The sequence below is a fragment of the Anolis carolinensis genome, chromosome 5 (genome assembly GCF_035594765.1).
Source record: "Anolis carolinensis isolate JA03-04 chromosome 5, rAnoCar3.1.pri, whole genome shotgun sequence".
In the NCBI taxonomy this organism is placed as follows: Eukaryota; Metazoa; Chordata; class Lepidosauria; order Squamata; family Dactyloidae; genus Anolis; species Anolis carolinensis.
The window spans coordinates 51,356,867-51,379,659 of NC_085845.1; the positions used below are offsets into that span (position 1 = coordinate 51,356,867).

At 42.0% G+C, this 22,793-nt stretch overlaps 1 protein-coding gene across 1 annotated transcript in view; it reads right to left on the reverse strand.

Annotated features, from left to right (window-relative positions):
• The window catches only part of LOC134299175 (uncharacterized), a 69,748-nt gene extending 48,913 nt beyond the window's left edge, over positions 1-20,835 (reverse strand). Inside the window, exon 1 of the mRNA XM_062981193.1 lies at positions 19,265-20,835. The gene's annotated coding sequence lies outside the window, so the exon portion shown is untranslated. The remainder of the gene's footprint in view (positions 1-19,264) is intronic.
• Between the last annotated feature and the right edge of the window lie 1,958 nt (positions 20,836-22,793).

The following is a 22,793-nucleotide window of genomic DNA, read 5'->3' on the forward strand; positions in this document are numbered from 1 at the left end:
GGCATGCCATCACAGTGGGTTATGATGATAGTTGTATAAGGATTGTCAAGGACTGTCTCCTCTACAGTCTTTTTTTGGGTCCACCCCCCACTGCCTTTCACTATATGAGGGGAAAGGAAACATGTGAATGTAGTAGAGAGATGGAGCTCTTGGCAGCACAATGGGTTAAGCCCTTGTGCTGGCAGGACTGCTGACTTGAAGGTTGGGTTGGTGAACTGAAGGTTGCCGGTTCAAATCCGAGGAGAGCGTGAATGAGCTCCCTCTGTCAGCTCCAGCTCCCCATACAGGGACATGAGAGAAGCCTCCCACAAGGATGATAAAACATCAAACATCCGGGAGTCCCCTGGGCAATGTCTTTGGAGACGGCCAATTCTCTCACACCAAAAGCAACTTGCAGTTTCTCAAATCACTCCTGACATGAAAAACAAGTGGAGAGATTCTCTCCCATTATTAGAACTTTTTAAAAACTGCAGAGTTTTCAAAGACAGCCCAGCAGCAGGGAGAAAATCGATCCAGTTACTTGTTCTTTCCTGTGGGGATGAATAATTTAAAACAGCACATCCCTAGCTCGTATAGCCTGGCTCTTGTCATGTTTATTCAGAAGTAAGTCTGTCTAATACAATGGAGCTGACTCTCAGTTAGTGTGCATTAGTTTTTGCCCTAATCCATCATTTTGTGTTTTAAAGAACTATTTGCAACACAGCTGTTTTAAGATTATGGTGTTAAAATCCTGCTGGAGAATTAGCAATGGATGTGGAGCATGGCAGAGTCTTAAGATCTTCATAGGAGGACTTTTTTTCAGTCTTACCACCATTATAGACACAATTGGTGAGAGCATAGGAGAGGGCCTTAGTGGCTGCTCCAAAGATATGTTTGTCCACTTTCTGTTTTCCTGCCCTTGGTAGGAAAAGATTTTAGAATTTATCTAGGTCTGTGACTTGCAAGTGGTTGCTGAAGAAGTTTCTTTATAGTGCCTTTTTGGGTGTGTGCACTACTTGTACAGTGGTATCCGCTAGGGTTTGGTTCTAGGACCTTCACCTCCACCCCCCATGGAAACCAAAATGGCATAGTGGTATGGTGTGTCTTATACAAAAGAGTAAATATTTTAGAGACATGGTTCATTGAATCTATGGATACATAGTGCATGGATATGGAGGGCTGCCTGTATTTTCATTTTTCACATTTTAAAAATGAAAAACTGTGGTTTGTGGTGGTGGATTAAGTATGGAGGGATAGGTGTGTTGTTTGTGATGTGTGCCAGGGAAAGCATTTATTTTAGATGTACAATGTACAATGATTATTTATTTTTTTATTTTTTTATTTATTTACAGCATTTATATTCCGCCCTTCTCACCCCGAAGGGGACTCAGGGTGGATCACATTACACATATAGGCAAACATTCAATGCCTTTTAACATAGAACAAAGACAAGACAAACATAGGCTCCGAGCGGCCTCGAACTCATGACCTCCTGGTCAGAGTGATTCATTGCATTTAATTGCAGCTGGCTTGCTCTCCTGCCTGTTCTGTTCTATTCTATTCTATTCTATTCTATTCTATTCTATTCTATTCTATTCTATTCTATTCTATGTAGGAGAATATAGGGTGGATTTGGAGAAGTCATACCTTAACTGTGTGATAAAACTGATGTACATGTGATAATGTCCTTAATCTATGTCAGAAGCCTTGAATCTTATAATCGGGGCTAAAACTAATACTATTCTTACTGACACTTGAATTGCATTCAGTTGGGTAGATATTTCCTTTGTGCCTCTTATGAGGTAACAAAAATACCAAATGTGTGACAGATTTTAGACACAATTACTTACTTACTTACTTACTTACTTACTTAGGCAATCTCTCATTGTCTGAGTATGATAGCCTTCCAATTGTAGTGTCTTGCCGGAGGATACGTAGGTGACTGTGGAGCCCTATTCTTGGCCCACATATTATTCTACAGTGAGAACATCGGTTTCCAGGTGGAAGGGTTGGCTTGACATGCCTTCCTCTTGGCATATTTCTTCCTTTCACCCTCCATTCCTGCCTCTTCAAATTCCACAGCACTGCTGGTCACAGCTGACCTTCAGCTAGAGCACTCAAGGGCTAGGGCTTCCTAATTCTTGGTATTTATGCCACAGTTTTTAAAGTTATCTTTCAGCCCATCTTTATATCTCTTTTCCTGTCGACCAGCATTCCGTTTTCTCTTCTTGAGTTGGAAATATAGTAACTGTTTTGGGAGAAGGTGATCGGGCATTCGGACAATGTGGCTAGTCCAGTGGAGTTGATGGCATAGGAGCATCGCTTCAATGCTGGTGGTCTTTGCTTCTTCCAGCACACTGACTTTTGTCCACCTGTCTTCCCAAGAGATTTGCAGGATTTTTCGGAGGCAACGCTGATGGAATTGTTCTAGGAGTTGACTGCGATGTCTGTAGACAGTACACGTTTCACAGGCATATAGCAGGAGGACAATAGGACACATATAGGAGGACAATAGCCAAAACAAATAGATAAATAGATAATAGATTATTAATCTCCCAGCTAGCACGGCTGGTGGCTACTGTGGAGACGAGGGATGTATTCTAGTTATGGTGCTTCAAACAATAACTTATAGGCTCTGAATTGGAAGCTTTAACAAGAAATGAGGCTTTAAAATATTTACGTTAGCATGTTAGGTGATTACCAGTTACCATTCTGTACCTATATTCCTTTGTGTGTATTATGACACAAAATTCAGAATACAAGAATTAAAGAGCCAAAATGTCATTATGTTGTATAACTTCAACCAAATAATGCTGTACTACTCATGTAATAACTGTAGTGTTCATTTTTCCATCCTCTTCAACTTTTGTCTCATTGCGAGTAGCTGCAGCACCACTTGAAAGTTTTCATTTCAGCTCTTTACTTAGGGTTTCTCAGCTTTATTCAGTAGAAACTATTATGAAAGCCAATAATCACTTGAGACTTCATTTCAGCTCTTTCTACTTAGAATTCCCCAGCTCCATTCAGTAGAGGCTATTATGAAGGACCATAACCATTATTCTGACAAATCCTTTACTCTGCAGCAGCTATTTGAATCCTATAGTTGCTTGCAGAAAGCACAATACGTATTGGTTTTATATAACATTCATTGTCATGATAGAAACAGAATTTGATTTCAGGACTGTAGCTCATTAGCTAATTCCTTTGGCTAGTTTCTCGTGACACGCTGAGCTCATGCTTACTCAAGCTGGAAATGCAGAAAATTGTGTTAAATTTTGTATGAGTGTATGCAGAGCCTTTTACATGCACTTACAAAACAACAGGGTTAAGCAGCTAGCAAATGTGTTTTCCAAATACCACACCCTCCATAATTTCACAGATGAAAACCAGGACATGTGTATCCATCAAATATCAGAGTGTGAACAATATGTCTAAGGTTATTAAGGAGAAGGACACAAGCTAGAAGAGATTGCAGCAATTTGCTTTTGTCTGAGTCTACTGAGAAGGGCAAGAGTCTATGTCTTCTTCTCTTCTCATGCTGAGTTAATGTGTGCAAACTACTTTTTCACTTTGAATTTGGCCTGCAGCATGTGAAATAAGTTGAGGATAAAAGGGGAAAGTGGAAGCAGGAGACAAAGGCTGGGACATTTTTAAAGCCGCTGAAAAAGTGAAATTACAAAGGATGAATTTAGACTGTCCCGGGTTCTACATGAACATGTTACATCAGGGCTAATTCAGAATGTCAAATTTTGAATCGGCCTCAGGATGGTTTTTATCATCAGTCCCCAGGCTGCTGCAGACGTGAGAGAGCCCTTATCACTAGCCTCTGGACTGCTGTGGAGGCAAGGAGGAGATCTGACTGCTCAGCAGTGCAGAACCCAGTTAGGTGCCTTTGGACAGCCATCCTCATTATCCCACTTATTTTCTCATTATAGATGAGGCCATGAGATGTCACATGGTTTGCTGAGGATAAATTGCTCATCACCGGGTGGGGCAAAAGAGCAACACAGGTTTCCCCCTTTTCTTCTTCGATTGCTCTTGTGACTCCAGGCAACCACTGCTATGATGAGAATAAGAGGATCGTGAGTGCCATGCTGTATCCCCAGGCCACTGGGCCCAAAGTATACTGGATGGCCATGTAAACAGTTGCAGCTGGTTCCATCTTGGAACCAGCTCAACTGCTTATACAGGTCAGGAGTCACAGTTCGCTCTGGATTCTCAGGGACTATTTGGAGCAATCTGTGACTTTATTTAACATGATTCAAGGCCTTTGTTCTGCTCCCATGCTATTGTAACTACTTGGGAGGTGAACTGGCTGCGCAGGGAACATATTGGAGACTATATAGTTGAATCAAACAAGAATGTATTAACTGACAAGAATTTTAGACTTTCTCTCCTCCTTAGTATCACTACAAAGTCTTTATGAGGGGAGGTAAAGCCTTTGAGAGACAGACAGTTCTGGCCAAACTGAGGCTCTTGAATCTTTATTTCTTCTTATTGCCTCTTTCTTATATGTTGTTCCACCGTCTCTGAGATGGTCTCAACAGTTAGCTCTGACTGGACTCAAATACAGCTCAGACTGGACTTGCTGTTTTGTAGACCTTCCAACCTTCCTAGCTCTTCACCTTCCAGTCATGAAAAGTCTAACTCTTCCAAGGACCAGAAGTGTGTTGCCTAAGGTTACACCCCTGAGGAGATTCTTATAGGGGCAGGGCACTGAAGGCTTCAAATGCAAAGAGGCAGTCTAGACTGACCCTGCAGAACTGTACATAAAACACTAATCCCGGTAACTAAAAAGGGCTTAACTAGGGGTAAACTGTGAGGGTCTTCATGTGGCATGATAGCCATGTTAACATGAATCTGCTCTATCAGTCATGCTGCCACCACAGAACTGACCCCCCCCCCCCCACTGCCACCTATGGAATTATTAACATTGTAAATGTGCCCCTTTCAAAAGGAGAGCACTTGGAGAATATGATTGTATCTTTCTGAAACATGGACTAGTCTTGGTTTGGTGCTGTGTTTAAGTGCAGTGACAGGTGGTTTTTGTTGTCACACGACATGTGGGTCACTTCTGTTTTTCACAGATGCCCACATATACTTTTTTAGAGCATATCTAAGATTTAAATGTGTGAATTAAAACAATGACTTATTCTCACTCCTGTTCGCTACTGTCCTGTATGACTCAGGAGCTGGGAACTGAGCCAGAGAGTCCAGCCAGGGATTCAAATCTAGGGAGCTAAAATAAATCAGAATAGAGAAGTTGAGAGGCCAAGGCCACAGATAAAACAGGAGACAAGGCTAGAAGTGAATTCATAAAGGATTCTGTTTGCTTGGTGGTGTAGACAGTTTTAAGCTGTCATGGCAGGGTTTTTTTTGTCTCATCATATTGATTTATTCAGCAATACAGTTTCTGTGCACAATCATCATATAGCAATATTCACACAGGTTTTCACATCTATAGGGTATAGCTCAAACTACTGGCATTCTGTGTGACTCAAACACACCTAAACAACTCAAGGCTAAGATCTACACTTCAGTTGTTCACCCAGTAGCCCCCTACAGGTCAGAGTGTTGGCCAGCAACAAAGAAACGTGAATCATAGAATCATAGAATAATAGAATAGTAGAGTTGGAAGAGACCACATGGGCCATCCAGTCCAACCCCCTGCTAAGAAGCAGGAAATCGCATTCAAAGCACCCCCGATAGATGGCCATCCAGCCTCTGCTTAAAAGCCTCCAAAGAAGGAGCCTCCACCACGGCCCCGGGGAGAGAGTTCCACTGTCGAACAGCTCTCACAGTGAGGAAGTTCTTCCTGATGTTCAGGTGGAATCTCCTTTCCTGTAGTTTGAAGCCATTGTTCCGTGTCCTAGTCTGCAGGGCAGCAGAAAACAAGCTTGCTCCCTCCTCCCTATGACTTCCCTTCACGTATTTGTACATGGCTATCATGTCTCCTCTCAGCCTTCTCTTCTGCAGGCTAAACATGCCCAGCTCTTTAAGCCGCTCCTCATAGGGCTTGTTCTCCAGACCCTTAATCATTTTAGTCGCCCTCCTCTGGACGCTTTCCAGCTTGTCAACATCTCCCTTCAACTGTGGTGCCCAAAATTGGACACAGTATTCCAGGTGTGGTCTGACCAAGGCAGAATAGAGGGGGAGCATAACTTCCCTGGATCTAGATGCTATTCCCCTATTGATGCAGGCCAGAATCCCATTGGCTTTTTTAGCAGCCGCATCACATTGTTGGCTCATGTTTAACTTGTTGTCCACAAGGACTCCAAGGTCTTTTTCGCACACACTGCTGTCAAGCCAGGCGTCCCCCATTCTGTATCTTTGATTTCCATTTTTTCTGCCGAAGTGAAGTATCTTGCATTTGTCCCTGTTGAACTTCATTTTGTTAGTTTTGGCCCATCTCTCTAGTCTGTCAAGATCGTTTTGAATTCTTCTGGAGTGTTAGCTATCCCTCCCAGTTTTGTGTCGTCTGCAAACTTGATGATCGTGCCTTCTAACCCTTCGTCTAAGTCGTTAATAAAGATGTTAAACAGAACCGGGCCCAGGACACAGCCCTGCGGCACTCCACTTGTCACTTCTTTCCATGATGAAGACGACGCATTGGTGAGCACCCTTTGGGTTCGTTCGCTTAGCCAATTACAGATCCACCTAACCGTAGTTTTGTCTAGACCACATTTAACTAGTTTGTTTGCCAGAAGGTCGTGGGGGACTTTGTCGAAGGCCTTACTGAAATCCAGGTAGGCTACATCCACAGCATTCCCTGTATCGACCCAACTCATAACTCTATCGAAAAAAGAGATCAGATTAGTCTGGCATGACTTGTTTTTTGTAAATCCGTGTTGACTATTAGCAATGACCGCATTTGTTTCTAAGTGTTCGCAGACCACTTCCTTAAAGATCTTTTCCAGAATTTTGCCTGGTATTGATGTGAGACTGACCGGACGGTAATTGTTTGGGTCGTTCTTTTTTCCCTTCTTGAAGATAGGGACCACATTCGCCCTCCTCCAATCTGCTGGGACTTCTCCCGTTCTCCAAGAACTCTCGAAGATAATTGCCAGTGGTTCTGAAATAACTTCCGCTAGTTCCTTCAATACTCTTGGATGTAGCTGATCTGGCCCTGGGGACTTGAATTCGTTTAGAGTGGCCAGGTGTTCCTGGACAACTTGTTTCCCTATTTGGGGTTGGATTTCCCCCAATCCTTCGTCCATTCCATGTTGCTGAGGTTGAAGATGGCTTTCTTTTTGTGAGAAGACCGAGGCAAAGAAGGCATTAAGTAGTTCTGCCTTTTCCCTGTCCCCTGTCGCCATCACCCCATCTTCTCCTTGCAATGGCCCTATCGCCTCCTTTTTCTTCCTTTTTCTACCAACGTAAGCAAAAAAAGCCTTTTTTGTTGTTTTTTATGTCCCTGGCAAGCCTGAGCTCATTTTGCGCTTTAGCCTTGCGAACCTTTTCCCTACAGGTGTTGGCTATACGTTTGAATTCTTCTTTGGTGATTTCTCCCCTTTTCCACTTCTTGTGCATGTCACTTTTGAGCTTTAGCTCAGTTAGAAGTTCTTTGGACATCCATTCTGGCTTCTTTGCACTTGTCTTATTTTTCTTCTTTGTTGGCACTGTTTGCATTTGCGCCTTGAGTATTTCACTTTTGAAAAACTCCCATCCATCCTTAACTCCCTTGTTTTTTAATATCGGCGTCCATGGAATGCCGCTCAGTAATTCCTTCATTTTTTGGAAGTCAGCTCTCTTAAAGTCCAGAATGCGTGTTTGACTTGTCTTAGTTTCAGCATTCCTTTGTATTGCAAACTGCAGGAGCACATGGTCACTTGCCCCTAAGGATCCAACCACTTCAACTGTATTGATCAGGTCTTCCACATTTGTTAAGATTAGATCAAGAGTTGCTGATCCCCTTGTTGCCTCTTCTACCTTCTGGACCATAAAATTATCTGCAAGGCAAGTAAGGAATTTGTTGGACTTTGTACTCTTGGCTGAGTTTGTTTTCCAGCAGATATCGGGATAATTGAAATCGCCCATGACTACTATATCTCTTCTTTGTGCCTGTTTGGTCAGCTGTTGACAGAAGGCTTCATCAAGTCCTTCATCCTGACTCGGAGGTCTGTAGTAGACACCCACGACAAGATCTTTTTGAGTCCCGGTTCCCTTGATTCTTATCCAGATGCTTTCAAGCTGGTTTCCCGGATTACAGTCTTGCATTTCTTCTGCAACGTAACTGTTTTTGACATATAAAGCTACTCCCCCTCCTCTCCCCTTTGTTCTATTTCTGTGAAAGAGGTTATAGCCCTCAATGGTTAAATTCCAATGATGGGAGTCATCCCACCAGGTTTCAGTGATGCCTATGACATCGTATGTGTGGTGCTGTGCTAGGAGTTGGAGTTCGTCTTGCTTATTTCCCATGCTCTGAGCATTAGTGTAAAGACATGTAAGCCCCTGTGACCTCCCCTTGAGCTGTTTATTTGGGATTATTGTGTTCTCTGTACTTGGTCCTTGCTGTGTTTGTGCAGCCCTCCGTTTAGCCTTTTGGCGGTTCCCTGTGGTCGTGGGTAATATAGTGTTCGCCAGGCTGTTGTTCCCCTCCCCCAGTGGATCTAGTTTAAAGTGCGCCTGATGAGGTTTGTGAGTCTGTGTGCAAAAAGATGTTTTCCTACTTGTGTGAGATGCACCCCATCACTTGCCAGTAGGCCATTCTCCTGGAAGAGTAGACCATGGTCAAGGAATCCAAAATGCTCCTCTAGACACCATTTTCTGAGCCAGTTATTGACCTGTACTATTTTTCCGGCCCTTGTAGAGCCATGTCCTACAACGGGTAGGAGGGATGAAAAGATCACATGTACATTATACAGTTTTAGCTTTGTTCCCAGAGCTCGAAAATCATTTGTGATCTTTTGAAAAGTATGCCTAGCGGTGTCATTGGTACCTACATGAATCAACATAAGGTGGGGAGGGTGATGGGGCTTTAGGAGCCTGCTGAGCCTCTGAGTGATATGGTGTATTTTTGCCCCCGGGAGGCAGCATGTTTCTCGAGCCATCCCATCCGGTCTGGAAATGATGGCTTCCGTTCCTCTAAGGAGGGAGTCACCTATTACCAAGACCTGTTTCCTTTGAGGATTGACAGGGTCCCTTTTGTGCAAGACAGTGTGTATGTCCCCTTAAGAGTGTTCCTGTTGAAGTGAATCATGTAGGTGTAAAGTGTTGTCCTCCTCCTCAACATCCCCAGTGCATTCATCAATGACAATCCATTGAGATACATCCGAGAGCCCATTACTCTCCCAAGGATGTTCCTGTTGCTCCTGGTCTATGATTGGGGATGGCGCATTTGCATGATTACATAAGTGTGACTGTGGTGATGCACTGTCCCCGTCAGGGCTATCCCCTGCGCATTGATCCAGGGTGGTCCACTGAGTGGTATCTAAGAAACTGTGGTCCTCCACAAGATGTGTTTCCTGATTGTATGTTAATGATGTAAGAATTTCAAATCTGTTGTGTAAATGCAGCTGAGCAGAGGAGTTCTGCGGAGGCTGCCTGGTCCTGCGTCTCCTTCTATGGGTGACCTCCTTCCAAGCCTGAGGGTTGTCTACCTTTGAGTTGATCTCCCCATAAGGTTCCTGATCATGGTCTTGGTGGTGTTGGTGTGATGCAGGCTGCAGATCTACAGCAGCGTGTTGTGCAGTGTCCAAGAAGAGCTTGAGTGCCTGAATGTCCTTAAGGGTCTTAATACGGTGCTCGAGCTGTTGGATCCTCTGCTCCATCAGTGTCATCTGTTTGCATTTGGAGCAGATGTAGTTGTCTAGTTTTTGTGTGAAAAAGTGGAACATGCCACAGCTGGTGCATGTGATGGGAATGTTTTGCTTTTGTTGCATCTCTTGGTGAGCGTGGTGGCCAAGTGGGATCTTTGTACAGTTAAGTAATATGCACGCACTTTATGTGCAGACTGCAACAAAGCATCTCTTTGTGTATTTGTTTATGTTGCTTTGTTTCCTGTATGTACTGCAAAGGATAGTTAGTAAAGGTGCCTTTTTCGCGCGCGCCATCAGGCGCACGCGACTCTGGCAAATAAAGCTTTCCCAGAAACTCAATTAACAGGGGACAATGCCTGCTGTCAATCAACTTAAGTACCTGGCTCTCTTTCAATACAACAGTCACACAACAGTTAGACTTTGACCACAGGAGCCAAGCCCACACTCAGTTTAAAATCTTAGCCAAATCTTAGCCAAATCCTACCTGAAGCCAGGGAGCAAAAATGTCCTCCTGCTGCCTTTGCTTCTGCAAGAACCAACTGCCCTTCTGGGATGAACAAGCCCTTCACAATGGAAATGAAAATGCTTAGATGGGACACTTGGCTTGACACTTCTTGACCATGTGCCAAATGATGACATCTGTCAAAGACTAGGAATAAAAGCGATCAGCAAAAAAATGCAGGAAGCAAGACTATAGTGGTACAGCCATGCCATGAGAAGAGAACCAACATCAGTAGCACAAACAGCGCTACATTTGAAGATTGCAAGATGATGGCCATGTGGACAGCCAAAGAAAAGCGGGATGGACATCATCAATGAAGACATGCGTGCTGCCAGCCTGGAACCTGAGGATGCCCAAAACAAAGCCATGTGGAAATAACAGTCATAATGCTAACCCTCCATTGGGAAAATAGCTTAGAAATCAGAAGAATGGTATAGCTCTAACATTAAGTATCTGTTCCTTGGTTTGTTCAATTTATTTTCCCCTTTATAACTATTTTGGACCCTTGACTGTTAATATTCCTCCCTACTCTTTGATGCCTCCTGATTTCTAAATCTGATTGCTGTGGTTTTTTTTTACTCTTGAAGCTGAACATAGAATCACACTGGAAGATCTAGAAAGTATTAAAAACATTTTAATTAAATTCATAAACAATCAAATCCATAAAGGTCAAAATCCCAAATGTGGACTGTAGTTGATCTGAAACTCAACCCAGAAGGATAAAGTGGCAGCCATAACTACACAAAAGTTGCTGATCTAGTGGTCTCATTTGGCAAGAAAAGATCCTTCAGAAAGAGAATGCTTGCTTTCAGAAACCTAATTGCTAATCCCAGTTAGTTTTATTGATCTTTTGTCTAATTACATTTCTTTTTATTCTCTTTGTCACTCCACGCCCTGCAGACAGAGCACACTGTGACATAAAATGCCTGGTAAGTTAATTAATAGCTGTCACATGAACATTCAAAACATTCTGCTCTTAAGATTCCAGCCAGCCATCCCCAACGAGATAAAAATGTTGTCAACTTCAAAACAATTGGTTATGTTATTAGTTGAAAACTGTTCCTCTCAAAAGAGATTTAAGTGCTTCCATAGAATCATAGAATCATAGAATAGTAGAGTTGGAAGAGACCGCATGGGCCATCCAGTCCAACCCCCTGCCAAGAAGCAGGAAATCGCATTTAAAGCACCCCCGACAGATGGCCATCCAGCCTCTGCTTAAAAGCCTCCAAAGAAGGAGCCTCCACCACAGTCCGGGGAAGAGAGTTCCACTGCCGAACAGCTCTCATAGTGAGGAAGTTCTTCCTGATGTTCAGGTGGAATCTCCTTTCCTGTAGTTTGAAGACATTGTTCCGTGTCCTAGTCTGCAGGGCAGCAGAAAACAAGCTTGTTCCCTCATCCCTATGACTTCCCCTCACATATTTGTACATGGCTATCATGTCTCCTCTCAGCCTTCTCTTCTGCAGGCTAAACATGCCCAGTTCTTTAAGCCTCTCCTCATAGGGCTTGTTCTCCAGACCCTTAATCATTTTAGTCGCCCTCCTCTGGACGCTTTCCAGCTTGTCAACATCTCCCTTCAACTGTGGTGCCCAGAATTGGACACAGTATTCCAGGTGTGGTCTGACCAAGGCAGAATAGAGGGGGAGCATGACTTCCCTGGATCTAGATGCTATACCCCTATTGATGCAGGCCAGAATCCCATTGGCTTTCTTAGCAGCCACATCACATTGCTGGCTCATGTTTAACTTGTTGTCCACAAGGACTCCAAGATCTTTTTCACATGTACTGCTGTCTAGCCAGGTGTCCCCCATTCTCCTCTTCCCCCAATGACAGATTTGATTTACCTTCCATAGTTGTTTGGGCTCCGTTTGTAGGCAATACCTGCAGCCTTCATCTCTCTCCCTTGCAGTTTATTCCATTCAGCAAGATGGCATTTTTGGAAACCTGGAGGAGCTGCTGTGTAGAAGAACCGGTGAGATCTACAGTACCTCTATCACTTCTGATTAAGGATTTTATCACATGAGGCAAACAAAACATCATTGCAACTGGATCCTGTGGGCATCTCACTATTGGTTTGCTCACACCCCCCCCCCCCCCATGATTTACACATCCCTAACTGTTGCGTTCAAACATTTGCTTTGAGCCAAGAGCCCTCGTCAGTTCGACTGCATATTCATACCAAACATCTTAGCCAGGCCTCTGTGTGGATTGATTTGGAAATGATTGTTGAACAGACAGTCCCTGAGTTACAAACATCCAACTTACAAATGACTCGTAGTTACAAATGGGAGTGAGACAACCAGAAGTGAGATAAATCAACCCTTAGGGAGGGAATTTCACCCCTGTAGGAGTTATCATGGGGTAAGGTGTCTATGCGGTCATCAGTTCTTGTTTCCACAACAAGCCAATTTTTTGAAAATCCAATTATCACAGGGATAGAAAACAAGGTGAAGACAGCCAAACAAACACAACAGTGGTGTGAACCCATCTAAATCTAAGAAACATGCATTTTGAATGATGTTACACTTAAAAATGTACCTGTTCTGACTTACGAACAAATTCAACTTAAGAAGTAACCTACAGAGCCTATCTTGTTCATCACTTGGGAACTGCCTGTGTTTTCATTGCTTTTGAATTGAGGATGAAATTGCCTGGATATAATAAAAATGATATCATTAGCAGTTATATGTCAATAGATCTACCATTCTAGGGATTAATATAGATTCTCTAGTAGCAAGAGCTGAGGTTTTGTTCGCCTTTAAATCATTTTGAACTTATGGCGACCCTAAGGTGAATGTATAAGAGGTGCTTCTGGATTTAAGAGAGTGTAATTTGCCTGGAGCAGTGGGTTAAACCACTGACCTGCTGAACTTGCTGACCAAAAGGTCAGCAGTTCAACTCCAGGGAGTGGAGTGAGCTCCCGCTGTTAGCCCAAGCTTCTGCCAACCTAGCAGTTCAAAAACATGCAAATGTGAGTAGATCAATAGGTACCGCTTCAGCTGGAAGGTAATGGCACTCCATGACCTTGGAGGCATTTACGGATAACGCCAGCTCTTCAGCTTAGAAATGGAGATGAGCACCACCCCCCAGAGTCGAACACGACTAGACTTAATGTCAGGGGGAAACTTTTACCTTTACCTTTAATTCGCTGAAGGTCACCTAATTAATCTCCACAGCTAAGTGGGGAATTGAACCCTGGTCTCCAATTGTATTTCAGTGCTCAAACCATTACACCATGACTCTCTGAGTACATGTATACTTTTACATTCCTTGGAAGATGTCCAAATTGATAGGAATTATGCCTGGCCCTACCCATTTTGCTCCAGATCCTTCTTGGAGTCATTTGTCCCAAACCACTATTGTTCTCTGTCTTCTGAAACCCTTTCAAGATTAGAATTCAGTCTTCAGGCTGAAAAAGTTTCCTTACTCATACTCCACATGCTGTCTGTGGAAATGCAAAAAGTAGTAGTGGAGCCCTGTGCTGCAGCAAAAAATATGAAAAGGTGAAAATACCTCCTACTTCACAAAAGAGTAGAGAAAACAAGCAAGATTCATCTTTGTACAACATTTAATGGCATTGCTGTGAGTTTTCTGGGCTGTATGACTATGTTCCAGAAGCATTCTCTCCTGACGTTTCACCCACATCTATGGGAGGCATCCTCAGAGGTTGTGAGGTCTGTTGGAATCTAGGCAAATGTGGTTTATATATCTGTGGAATGTCCAGGGTGTGAGAAAGAACTTTTGATTAGCATTGAAAGCCTTGCAGCTTCAAAGCCTGGTTGCTTTTTGCTGAGGGAATACTTTGTTGGGAGGTGTTAGCTGGCCCTGATTGTTTCCTGTCTGGAATTCCTGTTTTCTGAGTGTTGTTCTTTATTTACTGTCCTGATTTTAGAGGTTTTTTTTAGTACTGGTAGCCAGCTTTTGTTCATTTTCATGGTTTCCTCCTTTCTATTGAAATTGTCCATATGCTTGTGGATTTCAATGGCTTCTCTGTGTAGTCTGACGTGGTTGTCAGAGTGGCCCAGCATTTCTGTGTTCTCAGATAATATACTGTGCTCAGGTTCGTTCATCAAGTGCTCTGCTATGGCTGACTTCTATGGTTGAAGTAGTCTGCATACCTTTCATGTTCCTTATTCTTGTTTGGGCATTGCGTTTGGTGAACAAAATCTGGCTACCAGTATTAAAAAACTCTAAAATCAGAAAAGCAAATAAAGAACAACATTCATAAAATGGGAATTTCAGACAGAAAACAATCTGGGCTAGCTAACACCTCCCAACAAAGTATTCCCCCAGGCAGGAAGCAGCCAGGCTTTGAATCTGCAAGGCCATTCAATGCTAATTAGAGTGGCCAGTTGTAACATTCAGGCTTGCCTCCAACAAACAGGAGTTCTCTCTCCCACCCTGGACATTCTACAGATTTATAAACCGCACTTGACTTGTTTCTAACAGACCTCACAACCTCGGAGGATGCCTGCCATAGATGTGGGTGAAACGTCAGGTGATAATGCTTCTGGAACATGCCATACAGCCCGGAAAACTCACAGCAACCCAGTGATTCCAACCAGGCCTGTAGCCGGGGGGGGGGGGGTGTTAGGGGTTCAACCCCCCCCCTCAATTTTTTCAGGTTTTAAAAGTTTATGAGACGCAAAAAATTAAGAGTCCCTCCAGGTACTATCTCAATCAGATATTAACTGGTCTGTAGCCAGAGGGGGGAGGTTTAGGGGTTCAACACCCCCCCCCCCCAATTTTCAAAACCCTCCCCGAATTTTTTTCTGGCTACGGCCCTGATTCCAACCACAAAAGCCATTGACAACACATATAATTGAGCTTTACTTTAAAAATTACCTCTGCATAATCAAATACATAGTCTAAACAGAGAAGAAAAAAATGATTCCAGATTAGAGTGATGCAAGATGAAAATTTGTGTGGTAAAACCAAGCAAAGTCTGCAAACGTGCACACTAACAATTAGTGAGTACAAGCATGCAAAGGTCATTACCTCTGACAAGATGCTTATTAGGTATAAAATATTACCATCTGTTCATTGTAAATTTCCTGTCAGCTTGTGATGCCAAAGAAACATAGCCATAGAAGGCAGTGAGTTACTTCAGTTGTGCCATTTTAAACAAAAAGTTCATTAAAATTGTTGATGAAAATTCACAAATGAAAAATTGATTCATTCTTCAAAAGTGTCATCACATTGTAATGCACACACTGATATTCCTGTGTGTTCTTTGTTTTCCTTTATGCATGAATGACAATTTTTCCAGTTCTATATCAATTTTCTATCACACAGCAAAGCAGCATCTGGCACGATAACAATGTTGGCATAGATAACAATGTTGGCATAGAGCATGGATATTTTTATTCAGTATTTGAAAACACACATGCATAGACCAGTGCTCAAAACACTCTGGCTTAGAATATTTCCAGCTGTCTATAAAACAGGGAGCAGAACTAGTATTAGCTAGAAACAGAAAACCGATTTCACTGCAGGTAGTCTGTTTCATTTCTGCTGGATTGGTCATAAGAGAGGCAGCAAACCTGTTGCTTGGAAATTGAACTTGTTTTCCCCTTCTCGCTGTTTCTCTGATTCATTTGTGGCTATAACTGAATCAAAGCTCTCGCTATTAGGAAAAACATAGGCTTCTAAGTATCAGCAGACAGGTGAAAAGGACCACATAGCAGCTACGAGGTAAAAAGCCTACCATTATTAATGTTATAAAGTACTTCCACACCGGCAATTTGCACAATTATTGCAGGAATTACTGTGTTTTCCCTCCCACCTCCCTTTTCAAATGAGTTTCAAGTTGGTTTAAAAAAAAATGCCATTAATCACAGCGCACAATCTTTTCATGGATGAATAATCCACAGTGCTACTGCCTCTGGCACAGTAGGGCACAAACATCAATCATTTTTTTAGTCTGTGATTTTAAACAGTGGATGAGGAGGGTGGGTTCCCTTCCAGGTGGCAGACCACCTGCATTTAATCATTGTGACTGCCTGACAAAGAAATTCTGCAGATCTAGCCCAATCGGGGAAGTTCAACATGCATTTCCAGAGAAGAATGGTAGGTGATTTTGCCAGTGACAGTATATTATTTTTCTCCTCTGATCAAGCAAGCATGTTTGTCCCAAGTGAAGCCAGCAACTTCTCAGTTTTACGGAACTCTTCCAAAGTGGCAGTCGGGGCTGGACAAACATCTTCTCTGTTTCTCCAGTACTTTGTTTTATTTTGTTTTATAACAGCTTTTACTCAATGCTGTTACACACTGACAGTACCTTTGAAAGGCTCAAAAAGCTGCATTTCCCAGTATTCATGGGGAAGAGATAAAGTACAGTCACCACTGGCCAGACCTAGCACAATCAAGGGTTTTTTTCCCCCCTCCTTCAACCATCTGTGGATTAGATCTGGCTGTTAGTCTGTTTCGGGACACCTGTTAACAAGTCTGATTATAGCCTATAAAGCCCAACATGGATTGAATTCATTGCTATGCAGAAACAGGTGTTGGAGGAAGCAAATTTCTCAAGTCTTCTCTATTTGATGTTTGTCTGTTTTATTAGTATGCCAATTTATATTCTGAAGTACTGTATGTCTTGTTTGTGTTTTGTAGTTTCCTTATCTCTGTATACCTAAAGAAGTGGGAGGGGCTGCAGGTCATGTGACTGGCTCAACCCTGTTCTTATGCTGGGAGGACAACCTGAGGATGACTGGGGCCCTGCCTTGCACCCCCCCCCCCCCCCGGCCCCGTCCTTTCCCCGGGCCCTTCCCATCCAGCATGTGCCCAGCCCCTTCCCCCCTAGCCTGGTAGTCCCAACCTGAGCCACAATGCGGCTCCAAGGTAAAAAAAAGTTTGCCCATGCCTGGTTTAGAATGTTCCGTTTTAACATTCAGATAAGTCAGTTGGGGCTTGAGTCAGCCTGATGTCAGTGTTGAGCCTTGGGTCAGCTTGAGTATAGAAATCTGTTAAGAGTTCAGAAGGTAGGAAGCTAGAAACTGTCGAGGCTTGTGTTTTCTTTAAAAGTACATTGTTTTTAAAGAGAGCTGCACAAAGCAATATAGTTTATGAAGAGACTGTTAAACATTATAAGTTTACGATACAAACTCTCTAAACATTTTGAAGTTTAATCTGACAAGAAATGTGCCTGTAACTTTAAATACATGAAGTTATCAGTAAACAAACTTGTTATCTTTAAAAGAAGTCTGCTAGAATCTTTGTCTGCTGAAAGCATCAAATAGAAACAAAATATCTACATTCCCATTGATCATCCATTACCAAATAAACTCTGCTATCCCATTAGGTTGTGATCCTAACAGGCCATAATCTAATCAATTCCAATAAAAAGTTTGTCTATTTCTTTGCTGAAATACAGAATATGTACAGGAGTCCCAGCTTCCTTCTGTTCACCACAGATACTTGCAACAAGTTACTCATCTTGCTCTATGTCTGCTAGGTCTATAATGGAAAATGCATAATTTAACTGGTGAAAACAGCCAATATTCTTGCAGACTGCCAATTCTCAAGTTGCTCCTGACATGAAAAAAACCCTTGTGGTCTCTTCCAACTATATGATTCTATGATATAATTATATATTTATTGTTAATTGTGTGCAAATGCATATGCACACATTTATACATACAGTAGAGTCTCACTTATCCAATACTCGCTTATCCAACGTTCTGGATTATCCAACGCATTTTTGTAGTCAATGTTTTCAATACATCGTGATATTTTGGTGCTAAATTCGTAAATACAGTAATTACTACATAGCATTACTGCGTATTGAGCTACTTTTTCTGTCAAATTTGTTATATAACATGATGTTTTGGTGCTTAATTTGTAAAATCATAACCTAATTTGATGTTTAATAGGCTTTTCTTTAAACTCTCTTTATTATCCAACATATTTGCTTATCCAACATTCTGCCGGCCCGTTTACGTTGGATAAGCGAGACTCTACTGTATATACAAAGCATTACATTTATTTATTTTAGCTCCTCCAGGTTTTCCAAGGATATTAATTTTAAGGTTGCTTTGCTTAAAATAATAGTTTTGTGTGCTCCTCCTAATTAATCACTTTTGATCCATTCTTGTCTGATGCGATCCTTCTGGCTGCACTTGGTTGTTGTTCACCTGGATCCCAATTTTCGTCTATGAAATGTTGGAGTGCATGGCCTCCCTCTGCCTCATGTTAGAGTTGGCTCTAAGTGATAGCATCCACTGTCCATACGAGGTATTTCCCAGCCAAAGTCAAGTCAAACCCTTTCTTTTTTAGTCTTCCTTCCTTGAGAACAGGTGTTTTAAAGGCAGGTTGCTTGCCCAATGCCTATAAGCAGCAGGTTTATAGACCTCCTAAAGGTGGAGAAAGTGCTGCTGATATGTTAACCTTCTAGGACAGGGGTTCAAGAACTTTTTCAGCTGTGGAGCCCCTTTGGAAGCAAATCATTTTCCTGGAGCCCCAAGAAATGTTTATATATTATATAATATATATAATATAATAATATATATGATGTATATAAGGTATGGTAAAACTTTTTGACCAACATAAACTTAACAGTATTTCAGTGGAAGACCCCAGGAGCAATCCAGCCCAACCACCTCTTGCCATACAGGAAAAGCACAATCAAAGCACCCCCAACAGATGACTACCCAGCCTTTGTAAGGATGATAATAATAATAATAATAATAATAATAATAATAATAATAATAATAATAATAATAGGAGCAACCCCAGGAGCTATTATTAGGAATATATTCATAACCTGTTAGGATTATGATACCAATATGGTTAGATATTGGTGCAGAGTAGCAAAAACGCAGAAGACTAGGGGTTTATGTGAGCAGAGGTGAGATAAAAGCAAAATAGCCAGCCTCCCTTTCCCTTTAAAGAGTCATGCGCATAAAATAAGTATCAGAGACATCAAAAGTAAAATAGTAAAAATATGTTTACTCACAATCTTGTATGATGATGGTCATACAGGCAAAAACATCTTAGTTCCAAAAGAAATACAGTTCAGGATACTACATACCTCTTAACAAGAAGTAACATCAGCATGGCATGGCAGGATCAAGAAACAGGAAGAAGCATGAAGAGCCAAAGAGAGCCAAAAAGAGCCAAAGAGATAGAACAAAAGAAAGTCTCTCCTTTTATGCCCCAAATTCTAAAGGCATATGTATCCAGGAAGTATACTCCCATTTCCCTAAAATGGTGCCATCAACTCTGGAATGCAGCTTTGGCTTCAGGTTACTAAGCAACAAGCAAAACTAACTACATAAACTATCCCACATTGAAAATGCATGCATGATTGCTAGATAACCCAACAACTATCCAGTCCAACCACCTCCTGCCATGCAGGAAAGCATAATCAAAGCACCCCCAACAGATGGCCACGCTGTCTTTGTAATAATAACAACAATAACATTAATAATAATAATAGAAGAAAGCCATGGTACCATTCAGTTCAACCCCCTTCTGCCATGCAGGAAAAGCACAAGCAAAGCACCCCCAACAGATGGCCATGCTGTCTTTGTAGTAATAATAATAGTAATAATAATAATAATAATAATAACCTCAGGAACCATCCAGTCCAACCACCTCCTGCCATGCAGGAAAAGCACAAAGCACCTTTAATAGATGGCCACTCTGTCTTTGTAATAATAATAATAACAACAATAACAATAATAATAGAAGAAAGCCCAGGTACCATTCAGTTCAACCCCCTTCTGCCATGCAGGAAAAGCACAATCAAAGCACCCCCTGAGTGGTGGAAGGGAAATAGGGTTTTGAAAGCAAGGAAGTTGAGGCGGAAAGGATCTGGGTGTCAAGGAAGTGAGAAAAAAAGGTATTTGATGGTAAGGGGAGAGGGGAAAGAGCAGGAAAGCTTGGAGGGGGAGGAAGCTGTGGAGCACTTCAGTATGCTTTGTTGAGCTCTGTAGAGCACACTTTGAGAACCAATGCTCTGTAGAGCACACTTTGAGAACCAATGCTCAAGGGATTTGCTAGCAAGTTGAGAATGTACTGGAAATCAATGTCTTTCAGCTCTGCCCCCTCATGACTATACTATGTTCTGCCAGTGACACAAACCTGCTGTTTATAAACATCATGCAAGCAACCGCCTTAGGTTTCTAAGCTATTGTATTCCCTTTCTAATGAATAACAATTCCTGCTTGGTATTCCTTGGGTTCTTCAAAGATTCCCTTTCAGGCCTTGTCTTGATCAGTTGGAAGAATGCTTCTCTCTGCTTAGGGTTTTCAAAGCCTCATGTGGATCCCTCAAGATGTTTGTCAAAGCTTGTCAGTCAGTGTTACCTCCCCCATCCTGAAGGACTAGGAAAAACTGATGAAATGGAAATGGCTGCCAAATTGATGCTTGCAAGATGGATTTGCCTAGCTCTACATCAAAGACTCTTCTCCCAACTGGCTTGGAAGGAAGCTGAATTACTTTGGTAAGATCTGCTAGCAGAGATGGTGGTAGATGCATGTGTATGGCTTCCTGGGACTTGACAGGATAGGGAAGCCTTAAGGAAATCTAAGTACCTTCAAAGGAGTTAATTTTTTTTATCATTTTGTAACTGCAAGAAAAATGTGATTTTTGTACATGTCTAAGAGCATGTGGTATGAGCAGAAAGATAGCAAGACAGTGAAACATGTTGTTTTCTGAGCATAAAAAACCACCTTCATATGCATGTTTGTTTATGTCGAATAATTTCTGATCTATGCATAGTCCTTGAAGACACTGAGCAGTTTTTGAGGATCTTCTCACAGTGAAGAGAAGCATGGTAACATTATTCAGTCTTCTCTGCAAGAATAAAATACAGAAGTGTACTAAGGTAAAGGTAAAGGTTTCCCCCTGACATTAAGTCTAGTCGTGTCCGACTCTGGAGGTTGGTGCTCATCTCCATTTCTAGGCCAAAGAGCTGGCATTGACCGTAGACATCTCCAAGGTCATGTGGCTGGCATGACTGCATGGAGCGCGGTTACTTTCCTGCCAGAGTGGTACCTATTGATCTACTCACATTTGCATGTTTTTGAACTGCTAGGCTGGCAGAAACTGGAGCTAACAGCGGAAGCTCATCCCGCTACCTGGATTCAAACTGCCAACCTTTCGGTCAGCAAGTTCAGCAGCTCAGCAGTTTAACCTGTATGTTAGACATTGAATTTTGCCATTATTGTGTTATAAACTGCTTTGAGTCCCTCCTGGGGTGAGAAAAGGGGTATATTAATAGAGTAAATAAATAAATAAATAAATACTATGTGCCCCACTGAAGAAAATATACAAATACCTGCCTATATGTTTTTCCTAGCTAGGGAAATAGTACCTCAGAAAGGAGAACACTGTACAAGAAAACCTGGATATGGAGATTAGCACCTGTTTATTTATTCAGTCTCTTCCAACTCTTCGTGACCTCATGGACCAGCCCACACCAGAGCTTCCTGTTGGCTGTTGCCACCCCCAGCTCCCTCAAGGTCAAGCCAGTCACTTCAAGGATACCATCCACTCATCTTGACCTTGGTCGGCCCCTTTTCCTTTTTCCTTCCATTTTCCCCAGCATCATTTTCTTCTCCAAGCTTTCCTGTCTTCTCATTATGTGGCCAAAGTACTTCATCTTTGCCTCTAATATCCTTCCCTCCAGTGATTATTTCCTGGAGTATAGACTGGTTGGATCTTCTTGTGGTCCAAGGCACTCTGAGAAGTTTCCTCCAATATCACATATTGTTAGCAGCACACCTGTTGGAAATATGATTATTAACCAATTCTGTCACATGCTAAAATATGAGATCAAAATATGGATTTCTAACATCATAGCTTATTTGATCAACCAGTCACTTTGTTATGTTATTTCCAACTCATGGCAACCCTAAGATGAACTTATTGTGGGGCTTTCATGACATGATTTGTTCTGAGGAGGTCTGAGGATGAAAGAGTGTGTCTTGCCCAAGCTGATCCAGTGTATTTCAGTGGCCAAGTGAAGCTTTGAACTCTGGTTTCTTAATGTCATAGTCCAACACTCAAACCATTCTACCATGCTGATTCTCTAGCTATTTATTACAGTGTAAAATCTTATTCACAGTTGCCTTGAAATAAGCCCCAGTGAACACAGTGGGAGTCCTTTCTGAGTAAGCATGCATAACATTGCACTACAGGACACTGTTCTACTGATGAGGAAATTGATGGGAACATCTTTTATATATGTCCTCTCCCCAGTATTCCAGAAACAGGAGCATTTCTCTCCATTCTGTTACATACTCGCATCATTGGAACAATAAATATTTTCCCACTATGTCATTTCTTAAAAATAATTATTCTCAACATTTTGTATGGCAGTATTCAACACTTAATAGTGCAATTTAAAATAAGGCATTCAGAGACCCAAACGCTTGTATATTTGGAAACTCGTGAAGGCTGTAGGAGTTTTGGAGAAAATGCTGAATAATGCATTTTGGTGATATTTTCTCAAATAAATTGGAGTTTGCTTTAAAACTGGCTGATGTTTTATAATGGGTGCACGACTGAAGAAGAAGCGAGGCTGTTGGTAGCAGTTGCTATTTTTCTTGCTG